This window comes from Monopterus albus, unplaced genomic scaffold (assembly GCF_001952655.1).
Source record: "Monopterus albus unplaced genomic scaffold, M_albus_1.0 scaffold495.1, whole genome shotgun sequence".
NCBI classification, from domain to species: Eukaryota; Metazoa; Chordata; class Actinopteri; order Synbranchiformes; family Synbranchidae; genus Monopterus; species Monopterus albus.
This window is the reverse complement of record NW_018128375.1, coordinates 38,831-57,737: the sequence shown is the minus strand read 5'-3', so window position 1 is coordinate 57,737 and position 18,907 is coordinate 38,831.

Here is an 18,907-nt window from a genome sequence, read left to right as displayed (position 1 = left end):
GCGGCTGAGAGGTACCCGGGTTTTGGCAGGTGGAGTAGTCATGACGCGGGTCCGGGGGGCCGACTGCTGCCCTGCTTTTTCCTTGCGGAAAGAGCATTGCTGTTTGTCGATGCGTATGGCCAAGTCTACCAGGGAGCGGAGTGAAGGGTGCTCATCAAGAGTGTTCAATTCAGCCTTGATGTTGTCACTGAGGCCATGCCAGAAGGCCGCGCGTGGTCCTCCCAGCCGGCCTCTGTCACCAGGACCTGGAAGTCATACCAGGGAGCGGAGTGAAGGGGGCTCATCAAGAGTGTTCAATTCTGCCTTGATGTTGTCATTGAGGCCATGCCAGAAGGCCGCACGTAGCGCGCAGTCCTCCCAGCTGGCCTCCGTTGCAAGAACCCGGAAGTCGATGGAGTAATCCAAGACACGACGAGCCCCCTGGCGGATAGTCATAAGCTCCCTGGCAGCTTGGCCCTGATGAGAAGCAGGTGAGAAAACTGCGTACAGCTGGTGAGAATCAGTGAATCGAGGCAGGTGTGTCTAATCGTGCAATCAGTGCAAGGGAGCTGGCTAGTGTGAGGAAAAGAAGTGAGGCAGCTGCCACCGGGCAAACCTGACACAAGCTGCTTTGGGTCATTACCTTTTTCTCCCCGCAACTATGTGCTACATCTCTAAATGAAACCAATAAAAGTAGGTTCATTATCACCATTTGAGACAATTTTAGATGGCAGTTGCTACATGACATGCCAGGAGTATCATCTAGTCTCTTTTGCTTTTTTACCCCCTGAACGTTTGTGATGTCTTACCAACAACTATCTCTTTGTGTTTCAGCCTTCCTGTCCTCCTCCTCCTCCCAGCAGATTCCTTCTGCTTCTCCATTTCTCCTCCTTGCTCTTCTCTCTCCTCATTCTTCTTCACATGTACTCTCTCTGCCCCCCTGGCCTTTATCCTCTTCTTCTGAAAGACAGTGGTTACACTAATAGACTAACACAAGAGTGATATTAACCTGGATTTCATCTCCATTTATACATGGTTTTAGATACACTTGTTCCCACTTTTATAATGTTTATACAGTATACCTGTCCTTATTGTCTGAGTATGTATCTAATGTGTTTTGGGCCATATACAATACTCCCATCATAAAATGCATGATTGATCTGCCCTCCTTAAACTGACTGGGAGCTGCCTCACCGCATTACACATTACAAATGTCAGTAATGGATCAGTCCTCACCACAGGGGAGAGAGCAGAGTGGTCCTGAGTCTCTGCTACTTCTCTTTTGGTCCTCTCCTCTTGTTTCTGGTTCTTAGTTGATTGAACCTCACTTCCTGTCTTTTGTTGTTGCCATTTTCCTTCGTTCCACATCTTTGATGTCTTCTGTTCATCTGATTCAGCGCTTGTCACTGTTTGGATATCCCTTTGGCTAATTAAATACAGGATAACACAGTATGAGTGTGTGCTGCTTGTCAGTCAGAATGCTCAAAAAAATCTAAGGGCTTGCAAACCAAAGAGTCTGACGGCTTTTAATTAAGCATTAGAGCCATGATATAATAAAGAGCTTGTGAGTATGTTGTCTACTTCACCTTGGAGTTTCTGCAGCTTCCTTGGCATTCTGTCTCTTATTATTCATTCTCCTTTTGTCAAGAGAATTCTTTGTTTCTGCTTCAGTTGGGCTGACGTTTCGCTGGCTGCAAAACACATCATCATCTCCAGGTATTTCACAATTCCAGTTTAACACACAACATTTTTCAGTGTCATCAGCTGTGGGATCCTGTTGATTTGGAACATCTCAAATGTGAAAGACTACTGACAACATGGTCATTTTAAAGGAGTAAAATGATTTTAGAATAATGCTGCATTAGAACCTTTTTTTTTTTTTCAAAAGAGGCCTTGATCATTTAAAGAGACTTCTGCAGCACAGCCTCTAGGCTAAATGACCGATCAGCACTGAGATGGCAATGTATGGATGCCAATATGAAGAAGTCCTGCAGAGTCCAGCCTCTTGTTTGTCTGCTGGAAGGGCTACTTACGTGGGGCCCACATACATCTAATAAAACTGCAGTTCTCATGCAGGTTTGAGGGTTGTCACAGTGATATAGGCAAATATGCACTCACAGAAAAAGGCCCCTCTGTACTAGTAGTCTTTTATGCCCTAACTGTTTTTAGGAAGTAGTAGAGTTTTGATGGTGTAGTTCAGCTACAGTAAATATATGGAATGAGACTGGGGGAGATTGGCAAGACTGAGATTCTCACTTATTTTATTTTATTTAACCAGGAAGTCCCATTTACACTTCAAATCACTTTTACAAGGGTCACCTGACCAAAATAGTGGCATAAGCAATCACATCCATCCATTCATCCATTTTCTATACCGCTTAGCCCCAAACAGGGTCACTGGGGGCTGTAGCCAATCCCAGCCGGCTGCGGGCGAGAGGCGGGGTACACCCTGGACAGGTCCCCAGTCCATTGCAGGGCTATAAGCAAACACAGTCAGTTGAATATAAAAAAAAAAAAAACACATCATAACATTGCAATCATATAAAAAGGGAGTCACCAAAAAGCTATCAGAAAACTGATCTACTACTGAGGAATATCTTCCTGGGTGGTTTTCTGGGAAATCAGTTAACATCAGGATGTCAAAATAAAGGTAAATTACCCATTTTGTCCTGTAGTGGCCAGGTCCTCCTCTTCCTCCTCCTCCTCTATGTCAGTGTTGCCATCTCTTAGCTCCTCCTTCCCTACCTGCTCCCTCACTGGAGGCATCCTAACATTGTTTTTAGCATCGTTTTTCGGTTCCTTCCATATTTCTGTCACTGCCTTTGCACTCATTGCCTTTTTCTTGGTCATCACCACTGGAACAAGATACTATCAGTTTGAATAAAATTGATTTAAATCAATAATTAACAAAACAAGAAACAGAGGTCTACCTGGGTCTGTGTGGCTGCTGGCTGAACCTGCATCCGTCTCCATCAGTCTGTGAAGATCTGAGAGCTGGTTGTGAATTAAATTAATAGAAAATTAGTTAATTTGGATAAACACAAATGATGTTCAGTGTCTAAATAATAAAATCATATTTTGGATTTTTTTTCTTGGTATCTTCAGATTGTACTGAGTGTCAAACTAGCATGTTCACATATCGAAGTGTACTTGGGCAAGGCACAAAACCTGAGCTCCTGGTGGCTGTGCTATCAGTGTGTGAATGCTTGGGTGCACAAATGAGTGAATGGAAAATTGTGTAAAAGTGCTTTGAGTGTGCTTCACCATTTGTACATCTAAGTCTACTAATTTGACACACTGTAGATAAATATTTTCACAGGACTTTACAGCATTTTATACTGATGTAAGTCATAGATACAACTTTTTGTGACATGCTCAAGGTGTAACTGTAATATTGCAACCTCTGTTGAAAGAATTGTTAACTTTGTTGACAAATGATTTTCTTTGTCGCTCTATTATTGCTATCAAAGAAAAGCCACTACAGTGTATTTGATTGAAAAAGACATGTACTGACAGAATAATGCTGAGCTGTGACTGACTTGTTTGGTGCTGAAGCTCAGCTCCCCACCTGCAAACTGCCTGATAGGGATGTGGCTGCCTGTTCTCTGGAATACACAGTGGGCAAAATCATAACTAGAGAGAAAACAAGGTAATAAAAAAATTTCTGTTCATGAAAAGGTGATTTTATTGAACACATGGAGCGAGGCTAGCAGTTTCCCTCTGCTGTCTGTGCACTAAGCTAGGCTAATAAATGTTAAACCCTTACAAGGTAAGCCAGAAAACACCAGCTCACCTTATGTATGGCCTGATGGTGCTCAGTGTCAGCCACAGGAACATCTGTGTTTGGCTCCACCCCTCCCTCTGCACATACAGTATATACGACAAACAGGTAGAGCTTAAGGAAGAAAACGATCTCAGTGTAGAGAATGGCTTTGTGATTTTAACACAGCAGAGAGTAATTCAAGACAAAAGAGAAAGCATGGAACTGTGGGAGCTGTGGAAACTTGATATTTATTGAAAAATCCAGAAGGTCGTCTGTCACAAAAGGTGAGTTTCAGCGAGCAACCTAAATATAATCCCTCATTACCTGTAATCACACTTAGCAGATCATTTTACTGCACCAGTTGCATATGTGGGCTGTGACACTGAGCACAAAGGCAATGACTTTTTATGTATAACAACCAAGGATCAACTAAACTGAACTCGCTCTGTGTTGAAAAATGTCCACTCTTAGTGAATGTGTAAAGACGGCGAGGTTCACTGTTCCATAGGTGCACAAGCATAAACACAAGTTTATACATCTATCTTTGTGAGGATGCTCACAGACATGATGCATCCTCTCGCCCCTTGCCCTAATACCTAACCTAAATCTGATTCGAACCTGAGCCTTAAAACTAAGCCTTAACCCTCAAACAGCCCTTTAAAGGGGTGAGGATCAGCTAAAATGGACACAACCTGTTGTTTATTTTAATCAGTTTGTCTTAGTTTCTCTTAGTGCTTCATACCAAATCCACCAATCAGCTCTAAAAACAAATAACAACAAAACTGTGTGTGTGCATAAATGTGTGCTGACCTATATTTGTGTGCTCAGGCTGCAGCACAAGGACCCAGGGCAAGTCTTCCCTTTCTGTAGACAAAACCCAGAGAACTGAGATAAATGAATAATTAATTCAAGCTTGTTACTCTCTACATGTTTGTGTCTGTCCTTCAGGTGAAGACAGAAGTCACAACCAGGCTCACTGACTATACCTTGCTGCTGTGTGTCACTGTCACCCTGCAGTGGGTTCTGACTGCTATTGTACAGTGACAGTTGAATGATTTCCCCATCAGGACCCAGGATCAGACTCCCAACAGATCTGCCATTCTGGAAATCTGACAAGACACAACAACTCTGATTTGCTGCATTTTAATGGAACAAATTTTCAAAACAATATTTTCAAAAAGACTGGTCAAGACTGGCTTTTTAAAGGAATTTGTGAAAAGTAAATGAATTTTCCTTCTGAATACTGTTATAAGACTTGGATAAGTCAGGAATTCATGAGGCTTTTTCACTTCAGTTTGCATTAAACTCATAAAGCAAGGCAGCCACAGTGCATTTATCTGAAATGGAAACTGTGCCATGTAGCAAAAAACAGTAAAGTTTGAGTGATGTATTTTAGGTCCCTGTACCTCTCAGTTCTAGTGGTAGAACACCTCTAACTACGCCTCTGTCATCGCTGGATTCACAGGGCTCCAGTAGTCGTTTCTGCAAGAAGGCTAAAGAGCTTTTCTTGCCCGGGCCTCTCCGTCCTGCAACACAGCCCAACACTGCCACAGGAGGAGAAGGCTCTGAAGGAGAGGACACAGTATAAGAAAAGACATGTTGTACCTTTACAGAAAACCTTGAATATGAGAATTTCACTTGGCATGTTGTTCAGTTTGTGCCAAGTCAAATTCCCAGCATCCCCACTTCCTTTAACAGAGGCCATCCCAACACAAGTTAGAGAAAACAATGTGTTTTAAGTATCAAATGCACAAGAATGTTTCAAAACCTTTCAAAGTAAAGTGAAATATTATGATGTTTGGTGTTAAGTGATATAGAAAATCAGTTGGGTGCCATGGAATGCAGCTCAGTTTAGCACATATAAGGTCCTGGCATCAAACCCCAGCACACCCAGCTCTTCAAAAAGGTATAACAAAGTAAAAACAAACAAAAACAGTGCTGTATTAATCTGAATGGGAATGGGGAAAGCAGTCAAATCACACAAAAATAGACTTCCATCATCTTTTATACAGTATATTCATCTCTCTGGCTCTTTATCAATTCACTGTGACTTCATCTAAATGCTGCCTTGTAAAGTGCTTGTATGTGCTGTAACTTCTCCAGGCTCTAGCAGTATTATAGAGCCTTTCTCAGAGCATAGCCTTCCTCTTCCTCCTTCTTCCTGCTCTACTGTATCTTTTTTAAAGTACCATTTCTCTGTTTGTTGTCTCTGCTTCCCACTCACATCTTCTGAAAGACAGAAGGGGAAGAGTCAGGATACCAAGTAGTATAAATTATTTAAATACACGAAATATCAGGGAATGTAAGTGTTGTTATGTTTCTAACAGTTATAAATGTTTAAAAAGGCAAAATCTACACAACACTAAATTAAAACTGCAGCACACACCACAGTGTAGCTAACTAACTAGGATAACTGATATGTAAAATTGCTTGTATATGAACTGTTTAAAATGAAAAGTAAATGAGTCAGATCTGACTCGACACCAAATGCTATAATAATGGTAACAATTTTATAATATTGTAAAGTGGGAATATCTTGAATTAAATTTAAGAATCACATATACTGTAAATAAAACCTAGTTATGCTAATAAATACAAATGATGAAATGTACCATTTCTCTTCCCAAACTAGTGATCAAACTACAAATTTCTGTTTAAAACTAGCCAGTTTAGTAATTTGGTCATTTTAATATAGTAATTTATAAACATTGGGTGCAAACCAATCCTGGCACTAAGAGGCTGTCACTTTTTCATCTATTTTAGAAAACTTTTTGAGCACAGTGTATAAGATACATCCCAACTCTCCTATAAATGTGCTTCACTCCTTGATCCTCACTAGACAGGAAGGACTTTCAGGTCAAAGGATGTCCCAAGAAGTTTGTATTGGCTCTGAAGAGCAACGATGCTGCAAATGGTGCCATGAGCAAACATACAAGAGGAAATTTTTTATGGACTGAAACGCCCTTTTATTAGAAATCAGCTGGTGATTGGATGCTTCAGATGAAGCATCGGAGGAAAGGATGCCTCATGTCTCTAAGAACGTGTTTTCTCAATTCCTCTCTTCTCACATTTTTCTTAAGCAGCAAACACTAAGTCACAATAAAAAAGACATAGAGGAGAGTGTGGAAGTACCCATTTTGGATAAGTTTACACAGTCACAATTCTTACACTCAAATAAAATGGCAGAAAGCTAATATAATGCAATATATAGGAGCAAGTGATTTCAGACACAGCTTTATTCAACATGCCAACAGCATGACACTGCAAACACATACACATCTATCTTTCAGCTGAGTCAAAGTGGGTTTTGTTTTCCCTCATGTGCATCTTTGTTACCTTCCTTCTGAGGAACCAGCAGAGGAAGAAACAGAGGCTGGTGATGGAGTCTATTCTGATTTTTTGGGGATTGAAACCCAGCCCTTCCTGTCTGAGGTTGTGCATCCTGCTGGGTGTGAGCCTGGACCGCCTGTCCTGGGGCAACACTACTTCTTCCTGCTATGGGAGGTAGCCGCTGTGCACGGTGTCTGGGGCCTTTGCAGGTTGGCTGAAACATTCAACAGAGGCATGTCTGCTATTTGGAAGTTTTGCTCCCAGGTAATGTACCACATGAGGAAAACTAGGATTTCATTCAGTATTTTCAATAAAACCAACACTGATGTCCTGGAAATGAGAGCTTAGATTTATTTGTGCAATTGTTCAACAAACTTTTCTACTTAGTTTCAGTAAAATATAAACAGTGGAAGCAGTAGACAAGTAGTGGGGAGTAGTTCCAAAACTAAAAACTACACCCTGGTCAATTATTTACACAATTAATTGCCCAAATTTTGCCCAATATTGCAGAAAGTTAGCTAGAGAAATCATGACTTTTTATATTGAATAATTTGTCCTTTGGCAAAAAAAAATGGATTGATTTATATTGTACACCAGTTGAAACCCACAAATAATAAACACATGGTAGTCCAGAAGCGCAATTATATGTTTTCAGTGTTATCTAAAAACCTGCTAAGTCATTTAATACATATTTTTAATCAAACTTGCAAAAATGAGGATTGATTTGTCCTTTGAGATCATGACATGTGCTCCAAACTTGAACCTACGTATGAAATCCACAATGATCAGTGGAAATACAGTTTTCTCAGCTGCTCAGCAACAAGTCAAGAATCTTCATTGTCATTGTACACAATGAAATACTGACAAGATTCAGTATTTTCCCTGAGCAACAGCAATTTATTGGTAACAACTCTCTCATTTCTTACAGAAAGTCAGAGTCCTGTGCTACAGTAAATGACTCCTAAACTTCTGTCTTACCCTGTTTGTCTTCTCCTGGGGCCCATGACCGCCTGAATGCCCCACTTTCACAGGAGGAAGGACCAGGCCTGTTTGTGGGGGAGGCAATCAGAGCACCAGGGTTATCATCACATACTGGAGTGGAGTTCTACAAGGTAAACAGTTTTTATTCCTGGCCTTTTGCTTCTATGCTTCTTCTACTAGTAGTACTTCTACTATGGACAATACTTGATAGAGTTCAGCCTCTTGTGCACAGAGATTTCACTCTGTTGGTATTAAGCTGCCGTTCTTTATTGCAGCTTTGCCTTTGAAAGGAACCTTTGTTTAAGGCTTGTGTTTGACTCCAGTTCTGCTCCATGTGGTGTTATTGGAGAACAGCCAGGAAAACATTGTTTTTAACTGATAAACTGAAGAGGAAGGTGATCTTCAGGTCATCTCATTGACTTACATTCATTGCACATTTACAGATTACAACTTCACCTGTCCTCCCATGTTTGTTCCTACTTATCCATCTCTCGTAGTCGTCTTCACCACAGGTTATTCTCCTGTATTCAGTGGAACACCTTCGGTCATCTGTCGTGTCATGAAAACTGTTCATATTTGGGTGATGGAGCTCCCCTCCTGTACTGTGGTGGGTGATTTCAGTATGCTGTAAACTTCCAGTATGCTGCAGACTAATGTCAGTGTAAGTCTGCTGTTGATAGTAATGATCAATATAATAAACAACAATCAAAAGAGCATCATTAACACATACATTTCCACATCTAGAGAATATATAGTTTCAGTCACCTGAGGTACATCTGGTTCTCCAGGAGTCATTGCTACATAATGTACCCATGTCTTAGGCTCAATTTGTGGAGTTGGAGTCCTGGAGGTACGTGGTATCTGCAGGAACAGATCCAGTCTGACTCCCTTCCTGTTGTTCTGCTCCTCTACTCTGTCTGCAGACAAGCTTAATTTTAGGGTATAACCATACTGAGTTGCTATTAGCAAGTCTGTGAGAATCTCCACTCATATCAGTTTGTATCAACCCCACTGTCTGTCCATTTTCTACCTTCAGGTTGGTTCTTCAGTTCAGGGTTTTTCTCAGCAGGGAGCCGCTGTACAAGTAACTCTGGACTGGTCCGCACTTGTGTCAGCGGAGGACTGGGACAGTGGAGGTTTGAAGCTAGGGGGAGGTGATGAGGATAACAAATGGGTGGAGCAAGTCGAGAAGAGGAGTCCTGGAGGAAAGAAACATTAAAACTGATTTTTGGTCACTAGAGGACAGAGTAACTCAAACACAGCTTCTTATACTGTAGTTACTAAGTCTACTTCCAAGTCCGCAAAACACACAGGAACATAACTGCTTGCAAAGCATGGAGAGATCTGTAAAGGGGCTGGTAAGTAACATACAATTAGAGAGATGATCTGGCTACCACTCTTCTGGGTTAGAGAAAAAGTGTAGCATGTGTGCTAAAAACAGCCCACAGCTGCTGGAAGCTGCATTGATGAGAATAAAGTGTCTGAACCAAACAGAAATAAGATGTCATAAAACCAAAACAGGGAGCTCAAAGAGCTGTGTAGATCTGAAAAGCTGGGTGATAATTCTGAGTAGGTTTGTCACTGTGAGAAACTCTTTTTACATTATACAGTTATAAGTAATTTTAATCAATAATTAATCAGGCTTCATCTTCCCTAAATTCTCGTTTACTTATTAAATTTAAAAAATATATCATTTCAATAAATAATGTCACTCTGTATATTCACAGAATAACTGCTGATGAAGGCCCAAACTAAATCTACAGGAATATTACAAATATAATATAAACATAATACCCAGGGAGTGTTCTATTCCACCTATAGTACCTGATTGTTGTTGTAGCTCACAATGGCTGCCGTTAGCTCTTTGAGGCTGCTCAGCTGCTGTTCCACCTGTTGAGTATATTGCCGAACAGCCCTCTTCTCCCTGCCCCCAGCCTCTGTCCCACAGCTGGTTTCCATAGTAACCAGGCCCTGGAGGCAGAGGAAGTTGGTAATGCATTTCAGTTTCAGTTTGTCAGAGTAGTTTTGTCATGATTTGGTTCCGCTGCTTCCTGTCGGACTTTTATTTTGACCATACTTCCTGTTTTTGTTTCACCTTAGTTTCGGTCTTTTAACGTTCTTCATCACTCACATTAGCTTCACCTGCTCCCGATTTGTTTGCACCGCATATAAGCAGCCTTCACCCACCAATCCGGGCAAGATTGTTCTAGACCCCAGCTCTGACTCTCCAGCATTTCTTCGGTTTTGGCATTTTGACCCGGATTGTTACCTTGGACTATTCTATTCTGCCTTGCCCTCTTGTTACAGACTAACACTGTGTTTGATTATCGGACTTCCCTTCGGACTACGCATTTTGGATTACCTCTGATATGTGTTTGCTGGCGGCTCTGACCTCGGACTGTTTATATGACATGTGAGTTTTGTGTTTTCACCTTGTCTTGTATGGGTTTTGTTAACGTTAGTTCTCTTATTAAAGAGACGTTTCTGTTAATCACTTCCTCGTCTTTTAATGAGTTCACCAAACACTTTACGCAGCATCACGCGCCGATTCATGACAAGTATTTAGTGGAGATTAGGTAGCTCTGTCTGTTTTGATAACTACATGCCGTACTGTATATCTAGATATATGTAATGTTGCTTTATTACTATGTACAGTGTATGTAGGGTAACTATACACAGATACCTGGGAGTACAGCAGAAGAGGCCCCCGACGAGTGCTGTAAGTCTTTGGAAGAGCAGAATTCACCTCTGCAAACAGTCGGCCGCTGTTGGACAGATGCAGCAGAGACAGCTGGGACTTCCAGATGTAATAATCCTGTTGGTAGATTGATGGGTTACAAAAATTATATGATAAATAGAATGGCTGATTAATCAATGTCTGGATTGATTAACTGCTCAGCTGATGGAATAATTGGCTGGCTAACCTAAATGTGAGAAGGGTCAATGCACAGAAAACCAGCAACAAACAATCTAACAAATATACTGATGTGTACTGTAACAATAGAAATTGTGTATTATCACACACTGAGTACCTGAGGCGTGAAACAGACCTCCAGTCGTCCATCTTGTCCCTCAGTGTTTCTGTTTGAGATCAATTGGCCACAGCCCCGACTCAGCACGGACAGAGGCAAATCTTTCATGATATCTCCTGGAGGGCAGCTGAGTCAAAGAAAGGAAATAATTGGGTTATTCAATAGATTTCACTGTAGGCAAGATAACAGTGCTACAGATGAAACTTGACTACTTGTCTTAGTGGAATTAGGCCTGTGTGGCTCTTGATATGGTTTTTCATAGGTGTGAGTGTAAGCTTTCTGCCGACACATCACGGCCTGGACAGAAACTGTTTGAACTCCTCCCCTGTGGGTGGCGCTATAGGTCACTATACACCAAAACAACCAGACACAAGGACAGTTGCTTCTCCCGTGCCATCACTGATCAACACTTGATAACAGCCGTCAGTGCAATAACTGCAAATAATTGTCTAAAATGTGTGTATACATATACTCACTGGCCACTTTATTAGGTACACCTGTACAATTGTATGCAAATTAATTGAAACAAACTGGCCAGAAAAAGTCATAAATTTACACTTTTTTTTTTCGTTTTTTTTCTTTTCTTTTTTTCCCAGGGAGATGCTATTGAATCATTCATTTTCTACTGCTTAGGCCGGGCGCACCCTTAGAGATAGGGTGAGGAGCTCAGTCACCGGGGAGGAGCTCAGAGTAGAACCGCTGCTACTCCACATCGAGAGGAGCCAGCTGAGGTGGCTCGGGCATCTCTTTCGGATGCCTCCTGGGCGCCTTCCTAGGAAGGTGTTCCAGGCATGTCCCACCGGGAGGAGGCCCCGGGGAAGACCCAGGACACGCTGGAGGGACTATGTCTCTCGGCTGGCCTGGGAACGCATCGGCATTACCCTGGAGGAAGTGTCTGGAGAGAGGGAAGTCTGGGCATCTTTGCTTAGACTGCTGCCCCCGCGACCCGGTCCCGGATAAGCGGAAGAAAATGGATGGATGGATAGTCCCTGAAGGGGGGGGCCAATATCCCAGCTGACAATCGGGCGAAGGCAGGGTACACCCTGCACAGGTCGCCAATTCATTGCAGGCTATTTAATCATTCTGATGAAATAATCGGTAGATTATGTAAAATATACCCTATACCAGTGGTCCCCAACCTTTTTATCACTGCGGACCGGTCAACGCTTGACAATTTTGCTGCGGCCCGGGGGGGATTACGTAGATTGTTTATATTGTTAATATAATAATAAATGTGAATTCACTGTGTACTTGTATGCAACTTAAGCAGTTGCGCCACCAACATAACATGAGTATAACATCAAAGTCTCAGTTTTCAGTGCTGTGGTTTGCGATCTCAGGGTATTCTGTCATGACTTTAATCCAGAACACCGACAGAGTTGTTGTCTCGAACATACTTTTAAGGCCGCCGTCATTTGCGATCTCCAGCAGTTGATCTTCTTCTTGCACAGACCTGCTGGATTCACCTGGTTTGTTGACAAATGGGTTGCGGATCCATTCCTTGGCAGTTCGTGGGTCCTTTGTGGTTGGGAAGTAGCGCTCGAACTCTTTTAAAAGCAAAGACAGGTGATCGTGCACCAGCTGGGAGAATGAAGGCTCAGGCTCAGTCTCACCCAAAATCCCCACTAATGTTTGAAACATGTCCAAAATGCCTCTGTTGACGCGCCGTCCCCACAAATCCAGTTTGGCTTTAAATGCAACTACTTTATCTGCCAACTTGAAGACAGTTGTCATTTTCCCCTGAAGTGACAGATTGAGTTCATTGAGCAGGCTGAATATGTCAAGTAAGCCAGTTTTGGCGCTCAAGTGACCGAGATGTAACCGAGAGAATGCGGTCATTTTTCAAAATAAAAGATCGTTCAGACTCAGATAATAAATAAAACGGAAATAATTAATGATTTCTTGTGCGGCCCGGTACCAATTGATCCACGGACCGGTACCGGTCCGCGGCCCGGGGGTTGGGGACCACTGCCCTATACTATATCATCTGTGATTGCATTATAGTTCATATAAATAGTGATCCTCCCAATCTAAACCCAATTAAAAGTTTGTGGTCTATTTGTAAGCAACGACTCTGTGGAATGGACTGCACAACCATGGAGAAGATGATTCAGGCCCTAATTCAAGTTTGGCACAAGGACCCCAAAATCATCCTAGACTGGCCAAAACTAAAAATTTTGATGCCAAATTGCATCAAAAAGTTTTTTGTTTTTTTTTTTTTTTTTTTTTTTTTTTTTTTTTTTAGCCCTACCACCTCTAATGTCATTTCTTATGGTTTTATTTTTAAGCAAATAACCTTGAGAAATATTTCTTAAACTGCAACCAACAATATTGTCCCACTTTAGCCACCAAAAAAGACATTTCCAAATCTTAGACAGGGTTACAGTTTGATGTAGTGTGACAATGATAAGAGATACCTTTTAATGAACACTGGTACAAATAAAGTTAATATGAAAACTATTAGCACTAATACCACTGTGTTAAAAAGTCATCATGAAACATAGAACTCAGAACTGTACTTACAAATGAATGTTCCTGCAAAACTGCTCCATGATTTTGTATAAATTGTGCAGACAGTAAATCACAACAGTCAATGAAAGTCAGGAGTCAGCAGGCTTTCAATTGAGCTAGTCCTCCTGCAAACTAAGTGTTTTAACTCTACAGTCACTAACACAGTAAGTTACTAACAGTGAGTTGGTCAAAGATTTGATCCATGAAAACACTACTGAAAAAAGTCAAGTAATAAAGGGAGATTTAGAGTTTGTGTTTCAATACATTTTAACCAGCTCATCATACACATTGTCTCAGTTTGTATCATGTTTTAAAGCAGAAATAAACAAGCAGAAAAACACTGGCCATACCTGTAGGCTGCCTTACAAACACTGTCCTTTGTGTGTGTCAGTCTCTGTTGCCAGGCTGTCCAGTTAGTACTCAGTGTTTCTACTGCTGTTGCTGCAGTGACATAGATGGAAACACACACACATTGCTCGTGGGAACTTTACATTGATTTCATGGAGACTTACCTTAACCACATAAATGCAAGGGTCACTCAAGTATTTATGTACATAAGCAGTGGCTGCCCTGTGTCTTGACAGATGTGATACACTGCTCACACAACAGGGGGCAAGAGTCCCTGGCCCACTGTCCTAATCAGGTCATGTGACATATCTTGTCAAAACTGCTGAAGAGGAATGTGTTATTTTGTGTCATCATGTCAAAGTGTCCTTGGGCAAGACACTGAACCCCCCCGTTGCCCCTGATGGTTAGAGCCATCGGTTGAGTTGGCGCCACAGATGGCTGCCTCTGTTCTGTACCGGAAACAAATTCCTTGTGTGTAACATACTTGGCCAAATAAAAGAAAATAAGAGGTATAGACTTGCCATATCATAAAGACACAAATGAACAAGAACAACTTCATACAGCCTGTTTTTGTTTGTTTGCATTTTTTACACTGGAAACAATTCTTCTTCTGTAACAAAGTCTTCAGAGTAGCATGACAGTAGAGTACTTGCATTAAGACCCCTATTGAAAACATGTGAGAAAACATGTTTTACACCTTGCGTTGCGTTACAAATCTCTGGACAACACATCATGCGATGCTGCCCTAACCCTAACCTTCCTTGCATAATGGAAGCGTTTGGCATGGTTGCAGAGCATTCGTAGTCTGAAAGAGCCCTAACCCCTAACTCCTAACTTTCCCCTCAACTAAGCCATCACCCTAAGCTTCAATTCACATGGTGGGGGACCATAACCTTACCCTAAACCTAATCTAACTGGAAGTCTTAACCCTCACAAAGGTTAAAGTTATTATGCTGGTCGGCTCTCAAGACGTGGAGGAACCCAGAGGCAGAACAACAGACAGCCGGTAAACACAATGCTTTACTTAGAATTTTTAATGAACAAGGAGAAGAGTAATAATTCAGAGTCTCGGGACGTGGTGTGGGGGCAAAGGCTGAGGACTCAGGAGAGGGTTAAGACAGATCGGCAGCGTGATGCTCGCAGAGGACGAGTGGAGGATCCAGGAACGCGTGTCACAGAGTGCAGGATCCAGAAAGGCTGGCAGGAGGATGCAGGTCCAAAATGTCCTCACTTTCCAAACATGTCTTCACTTTTTAGGAAAGAAAAAAAAAAAAAAACTAATTATGCAGAAAGTACAAGAACACATACACACAAGAAACTAAATTAAGACTTTTATGTATCCACGCTGTCTGCTGTGCTGACACTGTTCACTAGTGTCACCCAAACAAAACCATTGTTTTTTTTCCACCTCTGTGTTCAACAACTAAAACCTTCACCCTGAGGCTCAGCCCCTTCTGTCCTATGCAGAGGGAAGGCAGCTCCTCTCCAGTCTTCTGCTTGTTGAATTCATTTGCCTACTGGAGCATGAGTATAAAGGTCCAGCAACTGCTTCTGTTTGTCTCAGTTGGGTGGGGAGGTTACAGCAGTTTCCCTCTGTCAGACTGTTTGTGTTCATGCGACATGGCTGGGATATGACTAAAAGGACAACACTGTATATCCACAATGAGTTCATAAAATCAAATACTTGTTTAGAACTGGCCTTAAACTTTCATTTATCTTCATTCATTTAAATGGATCACTGTAATTGGAAGTACTTTCTGCATGTTTTGGCATAAAGTCTGCTAAACGTGTTTTAGAAGCAAAACAGAACCATACTTTTCTATAATGAAATTCTATACACACTAATTCATCCAAGGGCTGCATGTTGTGCTTAGGGTTGCAGATTTTCTGTACCTACATGTAAGAAAAAAAGTCTATAATTTTCTCCACTCACTCTGGAATTCTCTAACTTTGCTCTACTTTTCAGCATTTACAGCCACAAATCCTCAAAAGACAAATGATCAAACATACTGTGTCTTACTACTGGGTTAATGGAGAACTCAACAGAAGTTGTATCGTTTGTGCTGGCCATGTATGCTAACACAGGAAAATTTACTTACCTATATTTCACTCTGGCAATGCTCTTTTACATAACAGTTATTCTTTCCAACACTTTTCTTATTGCCATTATATATGTGGACAGAAATCTGCATGAGCCCATGTATCTATTCCTGTGTAATTTGTTTGCTAATGAAATATATGGCAGCACATCTTTGTTGCCCTGCATCATGGCACAGATTTTGTCAGAGACTCATGAAATTTCTGTCTTTTACTGCTTTATTCAAATATTTAACATCCATACATATGTAGCTGTTGAATTTGGAACTTTAACACTGATGGCTTATGACAGATATGTATGTATTTGTAAGCCTTTACACTATAATGCCATGGTGACTAAAAAGAAAGTACGACTGGTCATACTTGTCATCTGGATAGTTTCTTTTTTAGAGGTTGGAGTTTTACTGTCCTTTACTATTCATTTAAAGCGTTGTAGGGCTGTTATCAACAGTGTCTTTTGCTCACACCACCTTGTAGTTGAACTTTCCTGTTCATCACACGGAATAATTTCACTCATTCACGATCTGATTTTCGGCCTGATTTTCAGTGTTGCTGCTCCAATCTGTTATATATCATACAGTTATGCAAAGATTTTGGCTGTGTGTTTAAAAGCTTCCGAAGAGACCAAAATGAAGGCTGTTGACACCTGCACTCCACATTTAGTTTCACTCCTCAGCTTTGTCTTTGCCTGTTTTTACAGTTTGATCACTCAGAGATTCGACATGTCCTCTGCTCCATATCAGCTCTATGTTGTCTTGTCTATGTATGTTGTGATCATTCAGCCTCTTCAAAATCCAATCATGTATGGCCTTAAACTGTCAAAGGTTAGACATGCTTGTGAAAATTTGTTTACATTAAAACATCACAGTTAGTTCTACACTTCATTATTACTTAAAATAAAAAGAAAACACAGCTTGTGTGTATGTACAAAGTACATGCAATATTGTTTAAAGTGTGAAAATCTGTTTTATTTTTTGTTTTAAATACTAAAGTTCCTGGGCTGCTGGCCTGTAAGTAGGTATTAATTTTACTAAGAGTAAGAAATGTTTTTGTTACGGGGAGCCGTGTGTTGAGTGGTTTTGGACCCAGTAATGATGCAGACTCGAACTGTTGAGTTGTGTTCTTGATAGAGACAGACATATTTTATTTTGGTAAGCAGCCCTGTTAAATTGTGTGTTTTTTGCTATGTAACAAATTCCTGTGTATATGTCGTAGCTCTAGTTTGTTTCTTTTTACGACACTTGTTTTTCTTTTCGACAGTTTATATACAACTACTGACTGGGGAATTCTCTCTCTTGTACTAATCCCACGGCGACTGATGGAGTGTTACCAGTTGTGCTGTGAAGGCGAAATAAACTTGAACCGTGAGAACTATACAGTGTAATCCCTGTGTATTATGGCGAATGAAGCAGAAAACCCAACAGGTTATGGGCCCAGGCACTACACAGGAGGAAGATGGCAGAGATTAGTTTTTGACGGAGATGAAAACAACTACGAACTTTGGGAGGTGAAGTTTCTTGGACACTTGAGGACAATAGGACTGAAAGACACGATAACATCTACAAATGAACCAGATCCAGAAAAGAATGCCGACGCCTACGCAGAACTTATCCAGTTCCTTGACGACAAAAGCCTGTCGCTGGTAATGAGAGAGGCGGCGGATGACGGTAGAAAGGCCCTAAAAATACTACAGAACTACTACGCTAGCCATGGTAAGCCGAGAATCATCGCTTTGTACACGGAGCTCACCTCATTAAGAAAAGAGTCAGAGGAAACGGTAACAGACTATGTCATACGAGCTGAAAAAGCAGTAACGTCCCTCAGAAATGCTAAAGAAGTTATTAGCGATGGACTGATAATAGCAATGATTCTAAAAGGACTCCCAGAGTCATACAAACCTTTTGTTATTCACACAACACAAACCAGTGAAGATTTGACGTTTACTAATTTTAAGAGTAAACTCCGTAGTGACGAGGAAACCGAAAAATATGACACGAAACCAAAAATAGACAATGTGATGAAAGTGGACATGGCATCAATCACATGTTATGGATGTGGAAATCGCGGACATATGGCGAGAGACTGCGAACAAAAAGGGACAACAAAGTGGTGCAGCTACCATAGGAGCAGAACACACAGTGATGAAACATGCAGGAGAAGAACCAAGAACAAAGATGATGCAAAACAAACTGCTGAGAAACAGGAAGAAGAACAAACAGTTGTGTTCAAAGCCAGCAAAGGGGTTTTACCAGACAACATTAGAGACAAGGGAATAATGGTAGATTGTGGAGCCACATCCCATATTCTCAGAGAGAAGAGTAAATTTGTGAGATTTGATGACACATTCAACCCAAACAAACACTACATGGAACTCGCAGATGGAAGCAGGACAAACAACGTGGCGCAAAATCGAGGCGATGCAGAAATATCCCTACAGGACTCAAAAGGAAGGAGCACCACAATAAAACTGAGAAATGCATTACTCATCCCGACATATCCACAGGACATTTTCTCAGTAAAAGCAGCCACAACCGAGGGAGCCAAAGTGATCTTCAAAGAGGGACAAAGTGAACTTAAACTGAATGATGGAACAGTCTTCCACATTGAGGAAGAGGAGCGACTCTACTACCTGAAAATGGTAAAGAATCACGAACAATGCACTGATGATTCAGTAAATGACATGATGTGTAATGACAAGGTAAAGTTGGCTTGTGACATAAAAACATGGCATGAGATTTTAGGGCACTGTAATGTGGACGATATACTTAAACTCCCAGATGTAGTGGAAGGTATGAAAATCACAAATAACACCAAAATAGAATGCAATGTTTGCACAGAAGGAAAATGTGTCAATACGAGAAACAAA